Raw genomic sequence first — 11,967 nt, 5'->3', positions numbered from 1 at the left:
CTCCCCCCCCCCCTCTCTCTCTCTCTCTCTCTCTCTCTCTCTCTCTCTCTCTCTCTCTCTCTCTCTCTCTCTCTCTTTTATAGGCTATTACTAAGTCACTAAGTTTCCCAGGCAAGGATCAAACTTGTGATCCTCCTGCTTCAGCTTCCCAGATGCTGGGATTTCAGGCAGGTGCCACGATGCCTGGCTATCTCTTGCTTTTGATAGAATACTGGTTGTGTAGTAGGCACTATTTCAGCGACTAAAAAACCTGCCACTAAATAGGTATTTGATATTTGACATTGGCTGATTTTATTACAATTTCTAGTGCTTGTTCCACGGTAAACATATAACCAGTATGAAATGCTCAAAAAATGTTTGTGGAGTCAATAGATGACTTTTAGGTCTAAATTTGTATAATTCTGTATTTAAAAAAAATGGTTATTATGGGTAATTGCACTAGGAAAAACATGATGTGTTCATGTTCCTCTTACTTATAATTGACAATAAGTTCCCTAAAATCAGTTAGCTGTAAGGCTTGATTATTCAATGAGTAGTGGAAACTTTTTACAAGGCGGGTATTCCTTTCAACTTTGCATTTTCTTCATATTCTGCCTATTTATTTACTTGCAGTACTGGAGATTAAACCCAGGGCCTTCACACTGAGCTACATCCCCAGCTCATTTTTATTTTGAGACAGGCTCTTGCTAAGTTTCTAAGTTGCCCGGACTGCGCTCAAACTTGGGGTCCTCCTGCCTCAGCCCCTCAGCAGGCTGAGATTATAGGCATGTGTCACCGTGCCCAGCTCATGGTCTGCCATTCTTTTTTTTTCCCCATTAAATTTATTGATACATTTAAAGCAAACAATACAGTTATATTTACCATTGGGATCTTGTACCTTTACATGATGTGTCTTGGTTCTTGTTTTTTCCCCATTCCTCTGCCCTCCCTTCACCTCCCTCCACTTAGTCTGCCATTCTTACGGTTGCTGGGTCTGAGCTGCTCTTCCAGATGCTAAGGCTGCAAGCTGTGTGTTGCGTTGGTGCAAATTAGGAGCAGACCCAGCGCTGCAGGCGCGTGCCTCTGTGAGCAGCAAGGCCGCCTGCCCTTTCTCTGGGCGAAGGCAACCCCACACCCATCCACACCAGCCCCTCTTGCTCTCTTGGCCAGGCAGGCCTGTGTGGTGCACCAGCTGCACAACCAGGTGCTTTGTTCCCAGTGCCAAAAAACTTGGCTTTTAGAACAGTGAAACCTCCTAATGCTGGGCACTCAGCCAGGCACTGAAGATAAAGAGAGAAATGAGACAGAGTCTACCTCTGGCAGGTGAGGAAGAGGCCTATGTAAACAGATTACCACCATAACAGCGGGTAAAGTGATCGAAGAGAAATACAAACCACTTAGGGTGACGAATGAACAACTCATTTTTCCTTGGATGTGGCTTTCCTTAGAAAGGAGGAGGCATTTGAATAGGGTCAAAAGGATGAGGAAAGTTCATGAGGTAGGAACAGGGCAGTAGAACTGTTGATGAGTAACACAAACTCCAGGCTCTCTCCTGTACCCTCAAACCTGTGGAAAACTCAGGGTTGCAACTTAGTCACTTTTACCTAGGCTTGGGTGACACCAGTTTTGTGGGGTTTGTCTGTGTGTGTTTTTGCCTTTGAAATGATTCAGACAAGTCCAGCAGTGGAGTCTGTGAAAACACCACAGTAAACAGTGTTTGTGGGCCAGGACTGTCCCTCTCTGTAGCTCTTTTGGGAGTCTGTAGAGGCCCTAGGTGACTGGTCAAAGGCCATGGCTTTGGGACCATTGCCAAATGGCCTCCTTGAAGACACAGCACATAAGTAATTCCAGGAAGAGGGAACAGCATAATCTCACACTATTTTCTTTGCCAAATGGAAATATTCTTGGTGACAAAACACGTGTGACCTTTGATTATGCAACTGAATTGTGGATCAGCTAGAATGTAGTTTTTGAAAGGCCTAGAGTACTTCTTTACCAAGAAAAGCAGTTAGTTTTGTCCTGGGAAACTTTTTCAAGACCACAGATTACTAACTCTAGGGAGCCTTTTCCCTCATTGGCGTTTGCTGCTGGCTGCCAGAAGAATCCAGAGGGGGTATGTGTGCAGAAAGGCTCCACCCAGGCCGTTGTAGCTCTATAAAAACAGCTCAGTATGTGTGCTTTTGGCAGGAAGTCAGTGATATCGTGGGTCATTAAGACAGCAAAAATATAGGCCTCGAACTGATTGTACTGAGGACAAGGGTGGGGTGGGGAGGAGAGACAGTGACCTTCATTTCTGCTTCTTTGGGTATTTCTTCCCTCTGATACTGCTTTGGTTTTCAAGTGAGAGTGTTCTCTGAACTTGTTTGTGGAGTTCAAGGCAGACTGGATGCTTCACTGGGCACTGTTCTGCACAGTAACTGCATCAACAACAACAAAGAATTTACTGACTGTTTTTATTGACTGGTCCAAAACTGGCTGTTCCGGGCCACACATCATGAGCTATGTTCCCCTTTGATGACCCCTGTGTTGAAACCAAGGAGGTGGAGAGTTGGGCAGCACCATCCCTCTGGGATGTCCAATCTGATAAATCCCAGAGCCCCGGGGAGCACCTCCTCCTGTTCATGATTCTCCAGGGCCCAGAGGCCCCTTCTGAAGCACTCCGTGGACCAGGTAATGAAAACCCAGCCCACGTTCGTACCCAGGACACAGTCACTGAAGAGAACAAGAAGCAGACTTTGTAAACACTAAAAGAACATTCTGACAAAGCAGGCGGGCACATCAGATCAGGACAGATCCAGGACCACATGGAATCCAGGGATATGTCAGCTTGTATTTAAGGACCCTGCTAAAAGGGATCACATGTCTGTGAGGGTGCCTGGAAAATATGCTCCAAAATATCCTCAGTCACCCTTTAGAGACTTTACATTCCTCAGCTCAAGAAAACAAACTCCCACTTCCCAGTTGCTTCTGTCAAAAATCTAGGAATCTTCACTTATTTCTCTTTTATTCACCACCTCCCCCCTTCAATCAGCAAGTGAACCTCCAAAGCATATACGGATCTCTCCACTCTTTAAATGCATCCGCTGCAACCATTCCAGTCCAAGCCACAGTATTGTTATGCCTGGACCTTCTCATTTTCTTCTTTTTTTTTTAACCTTCTGATTTCTGATCTCACACCTTTGAGCTCTGCACGAGAACTTTCAAAACATAAACAAATAGTGCATATTAACCAAGAAAAAGTCCTATAGATCTGACAACACAGAAAGCTTGAGGATGTAGCTCAGGGCTGAGTGCTTGTCTAGCATGCACAAGGCCCTGGGTTCCATAAAAAAAAAAAAAAAAAAAAAAAAAAAAAAAAAAGCTGCATGTGGCGACACATGCCTGTAATCCCAGCACTCTGGGAGGTGGAGGCAGGAGGATCCCAAAATCAAGGCAACTTAATCCCACTCTAGGCAACTTAGGGACTTAGAGAGACCCTGTCTCAAAATAAAAATAAAAATGGCTGAAAATGTACCTTAGCTCAAAGGCCCTGTGTTCAATTCCTAGTACCACAAAATGGAAGAACGAGTTGTAAGAAAAAAATTGGACTTTGGAATAAACTCCAAGTTTTTAACAAAAAAAGGTAAAAATGTTAACAATAAAATACTGAAAGCTAAAGACAAATATGTAGTGGACCAAAAAATTCGCTATCACTAATCAAATAAGTCAATATTAAAAGTGAGATTTAAAAAATAAAATATAATAAATCTAATATTTGCAGCCACAGTTTGTGGAAGTACAAGATTTACTCAGTAAGAAGTGTGGGAATGTCAAATAGCTCCAAGATTCACCTCTGACTAGCAATTCTATTTCCAGGAACGTACAGTTAGGTAATAATCACAGTTGTGAACAAAGATTCAATTATAAACTATGCCAAAGTAATAAATATATATTGATCTCTGCCCCTAATTCCTGACACAGAGCTCCCAAAACCCTGGTAACATCCTGAGTTACAGGGGCGACAGAGCATTTTTGGTTATGTGTTTGTTATAACATTTGGTCTTTGGCCCTAGTTCCCAACCCAGGAACCAAGCTCCCGAATTCCTCAGAATTTCCTGGATGGTAGAAGCAGCTCTGTTCTCATGGGGGGCTCTGGCTGGTCTCCTGCATGGTCTGAGGATGGGTGCTAGTCACAAGAAGCCTTGATTAGAAGCTCAGAAGTACCAGTTCCAGCTACACCCAGGGGAGCAAAGCTGGCAGTTGACTCAATAATCGATCATGCCTGCATGATGAAACCTCCATAAAATCCCTCAGCTTCTGAGGGTGTAGTTCAGTGGTACAACATTTGACTTGCATGTGTAAGGCCTTGGAATTGATCACCAGTGCGGAAGAAAAAATCAACTGGATACATCTGGAAAATATAATGTTAAGTGAAATGAATCAGACACACAAGCTTAAATATGGTATGGAATCTCTCACTGGAGTAAGGCAAAGCACAAATAAAAAGCAAAACAAAGGACTGATAGAAGGAAACAGGGAGATAGAGCTTTGCCAATGGGGAGGGGTTCAGGAGACCAAGGATGGTGGGGGAGAGTAAAAAGATTCCAGATGTGTCATGTACATGTACCAAATACCCACAAGGAACATAAACATTGTATAGTGTAAACACAAAATAAAAATCAAATAATAACATAATAATGGAGTGGAGAGGGATTAGAGTTGGAGGGAAGGTGGGGAGGGGAGGAGGGATAGGAAAGAATTGAGATGTATTATCTGCACATACCTACTCCCAGGATCACTGTAAACTTCATCTGCTGCAACGTGTACTCATCAAATAGAAAAAATTCTCAACTATGTGGTGCAGAGATCCTCCCGTAGTGAACATACCCAGTGTCAGGGGAGTGGTACACTATTCCCACTAGTCCTACTCGTGGGAGATGGCAGAGAAGCCACGTGCCCCTTCCCACAAATGGTACCGTATTCCCTTCCTCATCTGGCTGTTCGTCTGTATCCTTTTCTACATCCTTGACAATAGACTGATAAATATACTGAACATGTTTTGCAGAGTTCTGTGAGCCAATGTAGCATATTATTTAACCTAAGGAAGAGAATCCTGGGAACCGCTGATTTATAGACAAGGTAAAAGGAGCAATGGGTGACATGGAGACCAGTCCCTGCTAGGTGTTGGAAGAGGGGTCATCTCAAAAGTCTAAGCCTTAAACCCATGACGACCGTACTAACTCTCAGCAGTTTGTGTTAGAACAGCTTGGTATCAGAAGCAACTTGTCAAGTATAGAAAAATAGTTTTGCCTTTTGAATAATGGTTAACCTAAGAATTGTTTACATACTTGGCAAGAATATGGATTGAATAAGGCCACAGTTAAATTGAACTACAAGACAACAAAATGAACTACAATGCTACCATCAACAATGATTATGAAGGCTCAATATAATACAATACCAGTTTTCTCTAAGTTAGGTGTATAGTTAAGAATTCTAATTATAGAGAAAATTTTCATAGAAAAACTGATACTAAAAGTCATATGGAAAAATAAAGAATGTCCAGGAAAATTTTGGGAGAGGAAAAGCACAATTAGAAGGGCCCAGCCCCACCAGATGTACATGAGAACATACTATAAACCCCGGCAAATGACGGCGTGGCAGTAGACCATTAACAGAGAAATGCCTCAGAACTGGCATAAAATACATACATGAGCTTATCCTGTGAAAAGGGAAGCATTTGGGGGGGAAAAAAGGTAGACTACTGAATAAATCACTGTAAGCAACTAGCAGATATAAAGAAAAAAGTCACATTTACCCCTCCCAAAAATGTTAAAAAGAAAATAAGGAAGGCCTTTCTAAAGATGAAACAAAATCCAGACACTACGAAAGGAAATGTTGACAAGTCTGACAGCTTAAACATATATTACAAGATTTCTACATGGAAAGGATTCTACAAAGACAAACCCCAGCCAAACTGGGCGAAATATCTGGGCTCTACATTGCAGAGAGCTAATCTCCCCAAAATGACACAGCAGCGGGCTTCCCAGACAGTCAGCCTCGAGAAGCCACGCTGTGGATGTTTTCTCACCCTCCTTGTCCGGATCAGGCAGCAGCCAGCAGAACAGAGTGGGCCCACTACTCTTAGACTCATGAATCAGAGGTAAGCACTGGGGCCGAGGATGCACACAAATGAGGAAAGAGGCTTCTCCCCAAGGAGGAAGCCAATGGTACCCTTTCCCAGCCTTTCCTGCACCTAAGCAAGTTCTGCTGGTGCAACCTTAACCACATGTCTGAAATCCATCCAGCTTTCTCTCTCTCTGTGATTATCCCTACCCAGGCCACCAATGACTCTGGCTTGGTCTCTAGCAATAAGCTCCTATCTGCACCTTCTGCTTCCAAGCTGTTTTCCAAACACAAAAACAGAGTTGGTTATTTAGCATTATCCAGGCTGCCTAGAATTTCAAAGCCATGTAGGACCATGTTTCCTCCATGGCCTATGCTCCTACTAACAGGCACACACTCCCTTGTCCAGTCTGCAGCATAGGAGGCATTCTGTCTATGAATAATGGGAATGTAGCTTACTGATTCCCTGAATCTTGTACCCTGGCACACTATTTTTTTTTTTCCGGTACCAGGGATTGAACTCAGGACCTTGTGCTTGTAAGTCAGGCATGGCACCACTGAGCTAAATCCCTGGCCCAGGCACACTACTTTTTGAAGAGAGAATTTCTGAGATACTTAACTATTGAGCATGAGTTGTCTTCCCCATGTGCATCTATGCTTCGTAGATAGGGTGGGGGTAATTGGTATTTTCAGAGAGAAAATACTTTTCCATTTTCAAATCCACATTTACCACTTTTGTCTGTCTTTTTTGAATCCATGTTTACAACTTTTGCCGGCTTTTTTTGTTTTGCTTGCTCTTTTTGTAAAGAAATCTCTTTCTCCCATCTACTTTATAAAACAACCATCAACAGCGTGTGGGATTATGACCTGCTATGGGACAGTTATTAACAAACTCAAAGTTAATCCAGAAATGTTTACCTGCTAAAGGAGGATTCACATGGAAGTCTTTTTCTTTTCATTTTGAAATAAATTTTATGCACAGATGTGTAGTATACAACATGATGTTATGGGATGTGGGTAATTAGTAAAATGAAGCAGATTAACATAGCCACCTCACATAGTTACATTTTTGAGCATAACAATAACAACTAAAATCTACTTGTTTAACAAAAATTTCTAACGCAATCCAATTTTATTATAGTCCTCATGTTGAACATTACAATCTTTCCTTCCCTCCCTCCCTCCCTCCTCCCTTCACTTCCTTTCTCCTCCCTCCCTCCCTTCCTCTAAACAGAGTTGTCTTTTCAAACCTAAGTCAGATATGTCAGACCCCTGCTTTCATTTGTCCAGTGGCTTCCCATTGCATTTAACATAAAACCCCCAAATGTGGGCTTGGCCTCCAAAGCCCGCATCATCTGATCCCTGCTTACCTCTTAGTCCCACATGGTCGCCCTTCTGCACATGCAGTAAACGCCAGCTACACAGCTCGCACTGTTCTGAGGGCAGAGAACCCTTGACTGACTCAGGGCTTTTGAAAATGAAGTTCCCTCTTGTGAAACCTAGACTGCTTACACTCACACTGCTACTTAGAGTCGACCTTATTTAAATCACTGTTATTTTGTGTCTGAGGAGCTAAAGTTATATTCTTATTAATACAATAGCAGTTATCACATTTTGTAATTTTATATTTATTTGAAATGATTTTTTTCTTTTTTCCTTGTGTGGTGCTAGGGATCGAACCCAGGGCCTCCTGAATGCTAGGCAAGTGCTCTACCACTGAGCTACACCCACCTGTCCCTTATGATAATTTTCTTTGTTTCAGATCTTTACCACGAAAGATTAAGCTCTTTGAGGACGTGGGACATGTCTCTTTGTTCTTCCTGGCATGCTAGCAATGGGCCCAGTGTAGGCACATTAGATTCTGAATAAATATTTTTAAATGAGTAAAATAATAGCATAATAAAATATCTGTGCAATGTTAGGCTGATCAAATAATATCGTACAGGCAATGTATGAAACAAGCAAAAAGCCTATGCACAGAAAAAAGGATGGAAGACAATGTAAAAATGTAAACAGTAATTGGTTGAACTACACGTCTTACCATGATGTTTTCCTACATTTGCCTGCTTTTTCCAGATTTCCTTTATTAAGCTTTAAATATACGTATAATAGGAAATGTGTAATAAAATGAAGTGAGGAGAAGTTCGTTGATCCCTGAGGACTTCAAGAGAGAGGATTTTTGTCCAGGCAGGTTTAACCTCCTGTGGTCTGACGGACTGTCAGACCCTCCAGACTCACAGGCATTGTGTACAAGCCAAAGAGGGCAGCCTGACTCTCACTATAGGAGCTCCCTCCTTAACAGAGGCCGTGGAAAAATTAAGAGGTGGAGTAGAATTTGGAACAATAAGGGATAACTCCTTCCAGTGTGGCAATCAACCCAAGAACAATCTTTATGGGGCTAAAGCTTGGAAGGAAATGTTACTATGTTCTATCCACAACTACACAGATCGGTTATCATCGCCATGGATAGAGCTGTATACTTGAAGAGAGCACAGTGAGCAAGTGACTCAACCAAAGGCCAAGTTGGTGCTTCTGTGGTTGTTTAGGTCAGCATTAATTTTTTTTTGCACATGCACTTCTGCCTCGACTATAACTCTGAATAAAGGCATATGCATATTTCAAAAATAGGGTTTTGATTTTTTGGGGAACTAAAGAAATATTTTTATTTTTCTGGTACTGGGAATTGAACTCAGGACTTTGTGGTTGCTAGGTAGTAAAGAAATATTTTCATATACTTATACTTCTTTCAAAAGCCTGTATTAGTGCTGCGTGTGGTCATGCACACCTATCCTCCCAACTATTGAGAAAGATGAGGCAGGAGAATGGAACGTTCAAGCCCAGCCCAGACATTTTATCAAGACGCTCTCAGAATAAAAAATAAAAAGGGCTAGGTATATAGCTTTGCTGTGGTTTGTATCTAGCTGTCCCCCAAAGCCTCATGTGATATAGGTGGGGCTTTGGGGAGATGACTGGGATCGTGGAGCTATACTCAAATATACTCACCAGAGGATTCATGTTGTTTCAAATTCTCCTGCATTCACTCTTTTAATTCTTAGGTTAAAGGTCCCATAGAATCTAATATTCTGGACAATGTCTGGCTTTCTACTGAAGATACCTAGCAATCCTTTTTTTCCATTTAACAGTTGTGGCCGAAAAGCCTTCCATAATGTCTTCCCTACACAACTGACTTTTGCTGAGTCCTTGTTACGGCCCAGGCACTCTCCTGTACTAATACGTTTAATTCTCATTGCAATCTCATGAGGTAGGTTCTTTTATCATTATTTCCATTTTAGAGGTGAGAAAACTAAAGCACAAGAAAAGGTAAGTAACGTACCCAAGGTCACAAAATAATAGGAGGTGGAGGCAGGAGGTAAAGCCAGGATCTGAATTCAGGTATTTTATACCAGCTGTGTTGCATGGATACACATGCAAATGCAAAAGAATTAGTAGGCCCTTCCCGAGTTAGATTGCAGAAGATACAGAACAGAGAAGATGTAAAGATGATTCCAAAGTGCTTCCCTTGATAGTAATAAGGGGAATGTTTCCAAATAAATAGAGTAAGAAGAAGAGTTGGTTTGATTTGTTTTTCAGACATATTGACTTTAAAGTAATGACAAGGTTCCAGGTGGAAAAGACCATTTGGGTAGGAGATCAGAACTGGAAATGTGAGCTGGTGATTTTTTTTCCCCCCAGTGCTGGGGACTCACACATGCTAGGCAAGTACTCTACCACTGAGCTACAAATCCAGCCCTGATTTTAATGCAGCAGGTTTAAATTGTGGTATTGAGAACAGCAGCATGTGTCTGCGAGTGCTAGGGGACAGAAGTCCAGGGGAAGAGAGGACATGTGTAGGAGGGACTAATCTAGTGATAGGATGGGGCTACTGAATAGGCTGAAGAGAGACAGTCTCGGGGAGCAAAACCAAAGCTAAGGGAACTGGTTAGGGTTTTTAGGGCCAGAGAACAAGGTTCAGTCCTTTGGCTTTAAGCTAGAGTCAATGCAAATACAATTGGTATCCAGGGGCAGGCGGCTGCTGACTTGGATTAGGTCAGTGGTGGCTGCTGGGCAGATCAGTTAGACGTTATCAGGCCTGAGAAACAAAGAGAGGGGGTCCAAATGGATACACATGGCCAGTTAAGTAAAGAAAGACTTAAATGTAGGATACACTTACAATCATTTGTTAGGTCTCAGACCTAAAGCGGTCCCACAGAGCACAGTGACATTTTAAGGTTACAGATTGTGCACATTCCTCCTGATACTTGGCCACCTGGCCTTCTAACTCCAGAACAAGGCACACAGCACTTGTCGTTGCCACAGCCTACAGCCCAGTGATAGCAGAAAAGGAAGTGGGCTGGGACCTGATTTAAATTAAGGATTTATCTTTCCTAAACTTCTTACACACCTAAAGCTTGGGAGGAAACACTGACCATCTAAATAGGGACAGGAAGACATTTTGCACTTCCAAAGTAACTTTAAAGTAAGATGTTGATAAACGTCATAATTATCTTAGTTCCCTAAACTCCAGGAGTAACTTTGGTGTGGTGACAAAGTATCCAAACTCATAGTTGGTGCAGATGCCTTAGTGGCACTGTCCACCTTCTAACTATTTTGTAATAAATTTCACCTATACTTCTCAATGGCCTATGTGTCTTTTTTTTTTCTCATTGAGTTTATTGGTACATTTTAGGTATACAGTACAGTTACCTTCATCATTGGGATCTTGTACCTTTATTGGCCTGTGTCTTGATTGAATTCTTTCATCAAGGGCACAATGGAACAAGGACCAAGGAAGTGAGGGTCTGGTTCCTCGCTTCGTTAGGACCCAGCTTCCTGGTGACAGTGACAATTAGACTCAACTAACATTTGAGGGCCTGAGGATGAGTGGTGAAAGAGGGCCAGAGACCATGTAAATATTTAAAAGCTTTAAATCAAGATAATAAACTGTTGCCAGGCATGGGGGTGCACACTTGTAATCCCAGCGCTCGGGAGGCTCAGGCAGGAGGATCGCTGTGAGTTCCAGGTCAATCTCGACTACACAGTGAGACCCTGTCTCCAAAAGGAGGAAAAAAAAAAAGACAATAAACTGTCAAAATTTACTTTATCCTCCTACCTTGATAAATACATCTTCATATGGACCAGGACGATCAGTTTAAATTGAGAATTTTCACACTCCTTGGAATTACCACTAGACTTTGGAGCTCAGAAGAGCAGGCTCTGGTCTATGGTTTGCCCTGCTTCTCTTTCCTCTGCACATATTTTGGAGTAATACAAATATATTGAACGTTTAAATTTGTTTGTTTTGAGACAACATCTAGCTGGCCTCAAATTTGCAGAAATCCTCCTGCCTCAGCCTTCCTAGGTATGTGCCACCATGCCTGGTCTGAACATTTAAATTTTACTTGACTTTTGTGATTGGAGGCATCTATCATGTTCAAGTATTGAGGATAAAAGAAATAAAATAGTAACCCCGCCCTCATGAAACTTGTTTAGAGTGTAGTAGTAGTAACAGTCAACAAATGGGAGCTATGATAGGTCGATTGTTCTTCTCAAGGATATTTTTTTCTCCTGGAGGTGCAAGATAGCCAATGGTTCTGAACTCGGAGACATGCATGCCCTCGGGCTCTGGATTGTGTGTGGGCTTCTGGTTGTCACCACCCCTGGGCATTCTTTCATACGTCTGACGGGGTCTCCCAGCGACGTCTTGTCGCGCCCAAAGTGCCAAGAGTGCCCTGGCTGAGACACAGGGCAAAGTACCGCTTCTCTCTGGTGCTCTGCTCAGGCCGGGCCTTGCTAGACCCGTGAGGGAGAGCGGGCGCAGGGCAGACGCAGAGGACCATAGCGAGCCCTGCTTCTCCTCCGAGCGGCGTCCGCGGGCGGCGGGGG

The 11,967-nt window shown here is 42.7% G+C and overlaps 1 protein-coding gene across 1 annotated transcript in view; it reads left to right on the top strand.

Annotated features, from left to right (window-relative positions):
• Positions 1–11,967, top strand: part of Ndufaf6 (NADH:ubiquinone oxidoreductase complex assembly factor 6) — a 37,693-nt gene that overhangs the window by 1,582 nt on the left and 24,144 nt on the right. The window lies entirely within an intron of this gene.

This window comes from Fukomys damarensis, unplaced genomic scaffold (genome assembly GCF_012274545.1).
Source record: "Fukomys damarensis isolate Sample0158 unplaced genomic scaffold, DMR_v1.0_HiC HiC_scaffold_5, whole genome shotgun sequence".
NCBI lineage: Eukaryota > Metazoa > Chordata > Mammalia > Rodentia > Bathyergidae > Fukomys > Fukomys damarensis.
Note: the sequence above shows the minus strand (reverse complement) of the source record. Positions and strands in the feature narration are given on the sequence as shown.